Genomic DNA, 9,996 nt, shown 5'->3' on the forward strand with positions numbered 1-9,996 from the left:
GGCAAACAAGAAAAATCTGCATTTTTTAGAGGCAAAATTCTACTATAATGTATCTGACTGACACTTCTTTTAAATGCTACTATTGTTAGATTTGGTTATGCTCAAGCTCTTTACCTGAAGACGTAAAAAGGCATCCTCCTTCTCCAACACAAGTAATTCAGCTTGATTTTGAGCCTTCTATTCCTTTTTTTTTTTTAAAAGGAAAAGATGCACGTTAATAGCAGTGATGTGAATCTTGAGAAAAGAAGCATCTATTAATACCAAAGAGGGAACTGTTTTTAGATTTTGCTAGACTCGCACAGAATAGTCTATTTGTTTAGTGTTGAGTACACTGAAAGCAAGATCAAACATTTATGTATAATAACTTAAAAGACCTCAGAGAGAAATATTTCTATATGAAGACCTCAGACATGCAGAACTCTTAAATATGTTATTTTCACTCCTGTAATTAATGGTTTCCCTTTCCTGGTTGAAATTTATTCATAGTCTCATTAAAAAATTACTGCTAGTTTAGCATGTTCTTTTAGAAAGAACTGCATGGTATAAATATAAATAAGGAGAAAACAATGGAACTGTTACTACACAACTCAAAGGAAAAGCTACTATTTTATTTTTGAAATGCCAAAAGACACAAGTCTCGTAAATAAACTGATAGTGCGAGTATACCATTGCCTGCTTTGGAGAGGAAAATGATTCTACTGAGCCTCTTTGTGAAATATGGCACAAGCTTATGCTTGTCACCACAGGACATGCATTTATGCCTGCGTTTACATAGTAACTGCTAAAGGACAGTCCCAATTTTGATTTCTTTGGAAATAATGGTAACAAAGAAGGAATCATGAAATGACGTATACGAGATTCACTTATTTCAAAAGCACATGTGCTAGTAGAGAGGAGTTGCTGTAAACATACTTACAAAGCAAACCATTGACTTGCTACAGAGTACTAAAATTATACATGTTGAAAGTGCTTCACAAGACTTTGTGCAAAACACTTTCAGAAGAATAAAGCAAAACACTTGATAAACATATCATGCGCTACATTTCAGGGTGCTTTACAAAGACAGTTGATTACTTTGCTACTTGTGAAAAAGACAAACTGAGGCAAAGCTCTGGACGGAACTTAACTACCCTGATTTCACGTCCAGTGCTCTATGAAGTAGGCTACATTGCCCTAAAAATATATCAACATTGCAGTGCAGAGAATGCTATAGTATATATACATACACACACCCATACACAATATACACACGCTTTTGTTGACCTTTAGCACCATTATAGATAACTAGAATGGTAACCTGATACCTTATTGCACCTCTGTACAACATATTACATTTCAATATCTTAAATGGACAAGACACATTGAGTTCCCAAGTAAGTAATAATATAACCTCTGAAATAAAGGAATGATAAGTGGCATCTTAAATAACAGAGGAGATACAAAGCCACAGACATTGGTACTCTTTTCTTAAGTATAATTGTTATGAGTTGGTTAACACACATTGTAGACCTCGGGTATACGAGGTGCCAGCAAGGGTCATTCTGGGAGGGCAGTACTAGTTAGGCAGCAGCAGAAGGGACAAGCAACTTGCAGGAGCCCCTTCTTTTCTTTGCAGAAGGCTGAAAAACTGAAATTGGGTCTCTTCATTCCTTTACACCCTCCACTACCTTATCAAAAGTTTGGCTAATGTTGCCACTAGTAGACTACTTCCTCTCTGCCTCTTGTGTCATTAGTTCCTAAACCAGGTACGCTTTTAATGTTTTTGAAAAAAATCACAGGAGTGCTAAACTTAACATACAAGTGATCCAGCAGCCTGCTTATAAGAAGTGTAAGGATAGAAAAACAGGAGCTGGTAAACTCAAATCAGTCTGAAAGAGTTTAAAAAAAGTTTTATTCACAAAATCCTAAATAGACAAAAGAATTACAAAGATGTATAAAATATAGGTGACGGAAGCAAAGTTCTGCTTAAGCAATCTTCACTACAATGAAATCCAAAAGGTCTTTCTTTCATGGGGATTCAGCTACCAGGATGGGAACACCTTACTCAGTCTACAAAGGGATGTGGAGGGTCTTCTCATATAATGGTAGAGTTCAGTGTGAAGCATAGTCTAAGAAAATTCCATCTTACTTTTTAAATTCCGTCTCCCTTCTTTGGGTACCAGTCATGTTTCTCTCTTTCCCCTCAAAGAAAGATTTAACTTTAACCTCAGAAATAGATACAGCATTCCTTCTCCTACTTTTTCTTTTGTACCGCTCTTCCAGTCCATCTCCTTTCCTCCCTCAAGTAGACTGTTTTTCTGCCTTTGGAAATGCTCCTTGATTTGATTCAACTATGAACAAATCTGTCAAGCTACTGAAGGGAAAAAAGATTCTTACCAATATAGGAAGTCAAAGCGTAAGTCTCAGCATGAAATGTCTCAATGCACTGGGCCTAATATTTCATACCCAAATGTACAAACACAATCAGCATACACACGTAGAATTAGTGTCTGCAGTTTATTATTGCTGCTCTTGACTGAGAGTTGATATGTTAGTAATAACCACTTTGAGATAAGAGGTCTGGGCTGACTGAACCTCAGCTCAATCTTTGACATATGCTTTTATAAACATTGTGGATATCCACTTTTTCTAAATGGTGAAGTCTGGTGACTTGCCTGCATGAGAAAGGAATGTACATGAGTGACAAATATGTAAAAAAAATTGGCAGAAGTTCTAGCAATTCCTCCTTTAAGACCGTATATTTCACAAAAATGAGATACGATATTATTACCACCTCTTGTAAGCATGCCTATGGCATAAGAAATATTCAGAATTACATAGCTAAGTAAACCTTCTCAAGCATTTTTGGAAGGAATTCTGACATTTCATTATCTCAATTTTCAAAGTATGAAATGTAAATTTCCAAGGATAGATTTAAATACCATAACCCTAGAGCAAAACAAAAGTAGAGTAGTAGTTCACAATGCATTCATACATCTTCATTTCTACACAGCTAAAAAGAATGATGCAGCTGCCTGAGGCGAGTATTTAACTAACTTCAGCACCAAGGAAAAAAAATAAATAAATAAAATCCTGCCTATCATGCTTACCAGCACTCACTAGTATTATAGCTTAAACTTCAGAGCTGAGTAAAAGCTACTGCAAAGGTCGCTCTGAAACTCACTTAATCTTTTACAAAGATTTAACTAGGCAGCACCTTTTAAATATAAAGCCAATAAATTCAGAATTAAGGTTATTAAAATAATTAACATCCTGCTCAAAGGTAAAAATGTGGTTAACTTAAATTTACTTAGACTCCAGAGGTACCTTTCAACCTGAATTAAACTTGTTAAAAGTTCACAGGACATGTGGTCCACCCCTGTCTTCTGTTAAAGAAAGATGACATTTGACAACAATCTAGGGGAACAGGATAGCTTGTAAACAGCATTTTACAACATAAATCATATGAAAATAACACAGAAAACACTAAAAATAAGCTTTAAAAGCAGGCACTGAAAGTAGGACACACTTAGCACTGAATATATCCCCAGTAAATTGAGAGAGGTATATACTCACATATATACATACACAAGAAAATAACCACTTATGTGGATTTCAGGATTTTTCATTTAGGGCTACAGAAACAGAATCCCAACCATGTATAACAGGAGAGAAGAAACTTTTTTGATTTAATTCAGGGAAAGCTCTTCTTTTCAACCATTCAAAATAGCAATGATTACATATTAAATACTTAACACACCTGGGCTGTCTAACTTGGTTGCACACTAAAGGCAGACACTTGACATTATATTAGAACTGCAGTAATTCTAGCAATGACTGCAAGACTTGATCCAACCACTTAAAAGACTACAGTTAGGATAACAAGCAGTCCTAGGATCTCAGGAAATATAGAAGCATAACAGCAAAACCAATTCACTTGAGAATTTCTGGACTTCCCTCTGACAACTGAGTCAACACTGCTAAAGTTTTTAATCCATAAATTTAGTTAAAATTGTGTGTGGGAGAGGGAAGAGAGGAACAGGAGAAAAAGAAAGAAAACAGTACTGAGGAAACCCAATTCTGTTTTTTCTTCTTGCTGCGTAAGTCATGTGAATGCAAGGACAAGATCCACGCCATCATTTACAAATGACCTGCATTACTTGTTATTAAGAAAACCTGACACTTGAGTTTTCTATTTGTGGAAGCTTCTGCTTCAGAAACCTTTACAAACATCTCTCCTTATACCTCTAAAGCACATGATCCCTGATGACTTGTAGCTGGTATAACATGTGGTGTTTATTTAGACAATACAGTAACAAGAACTTCAGGTCCAAGTTCTCACAAAGACCTCTTTCATTCTGCAGCTATAGGAACTGAAATCCAAATTGCCAAAGCCACCAGATTCACCAAGGTTATTGGAGAAGGAGTTAGGACGTTTTCAGAAGCCGAGTGGTTTGGCAACAGTCCTTGACTTTAAAATACATTTCCTGTTTTAGTATCTCAGAGCTGAGGTTTGCTTATATTCAGCAGACATCTCAAGGCAAGTCTGCCTTCTCATAGCGCGATTCAACTCTGTTGAAGCCAGCATGCATTCAAAACGAAAGGCAGTATGAGGTTCAACAGATCTTAGAGGCATACTAAAAATTGTTTTATGCATGTGTATTTTAAAATCAACTATTTCTGGAATTTAAGAGGACTTTTCTAATGCTCTTTTGATACATGAAATATGGCTGAAATTGTTCAAGAATGAACTAGTTTTTTTTTTTTTTTAATGATTTAAAAGAAAAAAATCCTTAAAGAATAGTCTCTCCTGGATTAGAATTCAGCACCTTTAAAAATTGATTTCTAAAGCTTTGTGGGTTCCCTTCTTGTCTCCATTCATCTAAAGCACTAAATGTAAGCTCATACCTATACTTACATGGAGCGCAGATCTCCTTCCCCACTATTATATGTGAATTCTAACCGATTCCCAGTTACAAAAATAGATAAATAAAAATAAAAATCCAATTAGATCAGTTGCAAAGCATATGGCCTTCTTCAGCTATAATGGGATTGAATGGGATCCAAGAGAGAATTATTACAACCAAGTCATTAGGATCTGTCACTCCTGAACTTTACAAGAAGCTCCATCCTGATACTCCAAATACCAGAGCTGTACTACTCTTGAGACTTTTATACTCAGTCTACTGAGGTATTTTTGATAAAATAATGCATCATTTGATCACTAGCTATCTGCTGGGAACTTATGTTGTGAAATAATCTGAAACACTGGGCAGGCAGGGGGGAACAGAAAGAAATTAATATTGCTAAGCTTATTATAAGGAATCCCACATTATAATAAATATTTACAAAATACTGTTAAATACCTTCATAAGTAGTCTCTCGTGTAAATATAAAAGGAGATTCAGATAACGTGTGACATAATTACAAGCAGCTTAGAAAACAAACACATAAACAATACTTTTACCATATCATCCTGAATCTGTGTTACAGCCACTTATGATGGGCATGAATGTTTCCACTTCATTCTATACTTGATTTGCTTTACTATTGTATCATAATGCACAAATTATTATAGTGCTTTCATGGCTGAATAGAGGTTATCATATGAGAAACTGTGAGCAAAGGAGGGTGTTCTACAGTATCTTTATAGCACTGCAAACAGAACAAGTTGTGTGCTGTCATTCACACCAGTGATATACATGCAGACTCTTTTATGAGGAAAAGGAGAAAAAAAAACGTGTCACAAAGCAAGACTATATCTAACTGATAATTGCATTTCCTTGAGGAAATAGTTAGAATTCCTTAATATTTTGAACTGTTTTCTGTTATACCCTATTAAAAAAATTCTAGTTTTTAAAAAGCTAAACAGAAGCGTAGCTCTAATTCAAATTTTATTTGACATGACGTGCATTAGAATTACTATCAAAATCATATCAAAATATCATTAATACAGAATTAATTGGAACTTGTTGAGTATTGCTGCATCGTATCAGTGTGATTGCCACACTATGTTATAATTGCATATTTAAAATTATTGCAGATCATTTCAATGGAACAATTACAATTTACATGTATACACACACTTTAAAAAAAAAAAGTAAAACACTACAGGCTGAAGCAGTCATGTCAGTCTACCATGTCACTGATTCGTTCTGTCAGTGGGATATACATTTGGTGCATGTTTAGATAATGATCCAAAACTTATACAATTCATACAAATGCATGGTTACCAACAAAGGAAAGTAACACTGGAGCAGAACAAGCAGAACAAACAAGTATGACCGGGGCACTTCTGGTCTGTAGATCCAAAGGAAAAAAAAAAAAAAAAAAACACACACACCACACACACACCCACACAAACAGATAGTAACCAAAACCAGAAGCTAAAAATAATAATAAATCAGGATTTAGAAGTGGTGGCATAACACAGTAAGACTGCTTGTTTTGTTCAGCTTCTCACTAACTTTTGAATTCCATATAAGGCATCATTTTTTCCATTATTAGGAACTGGGTCAAGTGTTGGGTGTGCCACATGTCACCTCTGAGACCTTTCATGAAATAGTCCTCGATTCCATGAATCTAGGTTAGTGCAGCCCAGAGGCTAAAAGCACAATCCTTAAGCTTTTCATCCTTCCAGTTCACCTTGCCACTGCTGAAGAACTGAGGTAGGAAGAGGTTTGAACATGCTGCCAAGCCACGTTCCCAATTTCTTTAGATAGAATATGACAGTTTATGTAAATATGAAAGCTGTTAAAAGTGTGATGAAGTAATTTAAAACGTAAGCCTGCTTATTAGCAGCTGGAAAGCCTGGAAGACTGACAGGGATGAACATAAGAAAGGCAAAGAGCAGTCCTCTTGCACCATGTGGAGATTGCTGAAGGACAGCAGAAGAGACACATCTGTGCAGGCATATTCTGAACTGTGGAAAGCACTCTCATGCATGCTCATTTTGGCAAAATGCCAACAAGCAAAAGGAGGTATCAAAAATTAGAGCTCAGATCCCTTTTCTAAAACCCTCTCAAAATTCTTATGCTTACACGGATACTGAAATGACTGCAACAAACTCTGTGATAACCAAGTAGATAGATACTTTTTCCTTCCAGGAAGATAGATATAGATATATTTTCTTTTGGCAGGAACAAACTTTCTGCTTTATTATTTCCATTCATAAATATGAGTTTTCACTCATTCAGGACTGGAACTGTCCTTTGAGATTTTTAAGAGAAACCTTTGTAAGGCTATTGAAGTACAAGTCACTGAACAATACCACAGAAAGACCATCTTTCATTTCTATAGTTCCTCTGACTGTTCGCTTCTCTCCTCTCTAGTCTAGTTTCCCCACAACTGGAAATAAAAGGAAAATGCACTGGTGCCAATGGCTGGAAAGCTAAATTGAAGAAGAGTGACATAAGAGACTGCCTGGCAGAGCACAGAGCTGAAAATCAAGTTCTCTTCAGTCACCTTATGTGCTGGGGGAAATCACTGCTTTTCTTGCAAGAAATGCAGGTTCTTGCAAAGGCAAGCATGTCTGACATAACTGTTCTTGTGGAATGGCCATTAGCTGAACAGCTGGAGAAGTGCTACGATTTTTTTGTTTATTTTGTTATAGAAATGAACTGGATCACAATGACCTCATGGAGAAAAGGCCAGCATTAAAGCATAGCATGTAACAGGGCAGCTACACAGGTAACTATGCAGGTTTCAAATCCCATTCTCCATAAATAGTGGGTTCTGTGGAGAAATCATTTATTTGATCTCCACATGAGGTAGGATAATCTGGCCCCAAATAAACTGGCACTTTGACATATTTCTGCTCACCTTTTAGCCTCACACTCCGCCTAAGGCGGAGGGTATCATATGGAGGGTAATTTTCAAATTAAGCAGCAATTGGGGAAGGAGTGGACTCAGATTATTGGAGGGCAGGGATAAAGTGTTATGCCTGGAGTCTTAAATTAAATAAGACAGTCTCTATGTCTTTTCCTAAACTATCAGACTTGCACCTAGGTTGTGAGCCATACAAACTTTTTTCTTTTTTACAAACTCTCCAAAGTGTGAACCCATTAACAAAAATCCAATCATTCAAATTGAAGCATACACCAATATATTTAATATCCCAGTAAAGGGACAGAAAGTGATAAGAACTTTTGTTTACGATTTCCAAAGGATTATAGAATTACCAGCATGTAATTTATACTGTACAGAGACTTTCTTGGCTGGTGATTTTTATCCATACTGGCTATAATGAGCAATAAAGAATAACTCAATACATTATTTGTGCATTTTCCACTGAGTTTTGTTGTTAATCTAGGACAAACCATCACACTTTAAATCTCCACCATGACCATCATGTGAAAATTATTAAATTATATCTTAGTTAATGAAGAACTGTTGATATAATCCTTCAGCTAATCACTTTTCATTAGCTAACGTATAAAAGTCCCTTAAACACCATGCCCCCCCACCCCCATCCCACTCCACAGTATTTAACAATGGACAATTCTATGAACTCCAGGAATTTTAAATAAAAATAAACCTTATTTTTAATGAGTAGGTACACACTAAATTGTGTTCTTTAGTTTACTCATTTACCTGAGAAAAATCACAAAAACAGCATTCTCAATTAACATAGAGCAAAGTTGGTCTGAGAGGATTTTTCTTTGACATTTACACTTTTGTACTAAATGACCTTTAATGCTGGATTATTCAAGAATTTCCTGTTGTAGTTACTTAATTTGGCCTTCATTCTGTCACAGATTTTAATAGAAAGAAACCCCCAGCTGTCTGCCAGCTGCCTGGCACACAAAAGTTTTAATTACTATATCTAGTATAGCACTGTAAGTGACTAGGTGAAACTCACCAAAAACTTGATTTGACAATCAATGGACTGTGTGACTGAGAATAGTAACATGTAGGATTTAAGGAAGTTAGCTTCCGTTTTGGTTTTTTTGTCCTCCTTTGGGGAAGACTTCCTCCTTCAACTAAACTCTTCTGAACTTTATTACATTGACCTTTAAACTCTTCAACACCATCATCATCTTCTCCCCATCTGCATCCTTCCACACAGCCAGCTGCTCGTCATTCTACTTCAGAACTTTTAATAATACTGGAAAGTCTTTTAAAACCTTAATCCTATATCTACGAGTATCATGACACACAATACTATGGTCTTGTTCTTCCCCAACCTTGTGCAAACCCTTAGAACTGCAATTTCAGCCAGCTTTACCAAGCCTGACTTGCAGAAATGCTGAGACAAGTAGTTAACTTACCTAAACCATGGTGGCATTTATACAACAGTAGACAGAACTAGCATACTCATTACATTTTTCCCTTCTAACTATTTGAATACACTCACACGAAGGGTTAATTACAGTGCCTTAGAAACAGCTAAACCCTGCCATTATGATAGCCTATCTTACAAAAGCACTTAATTCCACTTGAATAATAATGTGATTTTGTGCACTAAAACCACTATTTTTCTGATGAGGCAAATGAGAAAAATAATCTCATGCAAAAACGCAATGAATGAAGGTCCATTTAGCAGGTGTTGGATCTCCTGAGCAGTTAAACTATTTGCAACTTTGAAGCTCCTCTGCAGTGCTGAGTGATCCAGACCTTAGCAACAAAGGTCACCCACAGCACACAAATCACCATTACTCAAAATACAAGTGTTTGTAATTTAGGTTTGATATCCCTGAATACTTTTATCCAGTTTGAACATGCCTTTTGAGAAAACCTACTTGTTTTGTTCAAGTTTCTACAAGTTCCCATTTTATAAATCGTTTTCCATCATATGCAGAAAAGTGCCTCGCTGGATTTGAAGTACTCAAGTTGCTTTCAATCTCCATCTTCAGTCTCCCTCTTACTAGAAGCAGACAGGGCTAAGCAATAATATAAGTCTAATACGTACTGCAGAGGCTCTGCATCTACATGTTCTTTGCTGGGAAAAAGCCCCATGCAGCACGCATAGAGCCAGCAATCCCAGCCTCCACAAAACAATTGACAAGATTGTGCTCT

Source organism: Struthio camelus, chromosome 5, assembly GCF_040807025.1.
Source record: "Struthio camelus isolate bStrCam1 chromosome 5, bStrCam1.hap1, whole genome shotgun sequence".
Classification (NCBI taxonomy): Eukaryota; Metazoa; Chordata; class Aves; order Struthioniformes; family Struthionidae; genus Struthio; species Struthio camelus.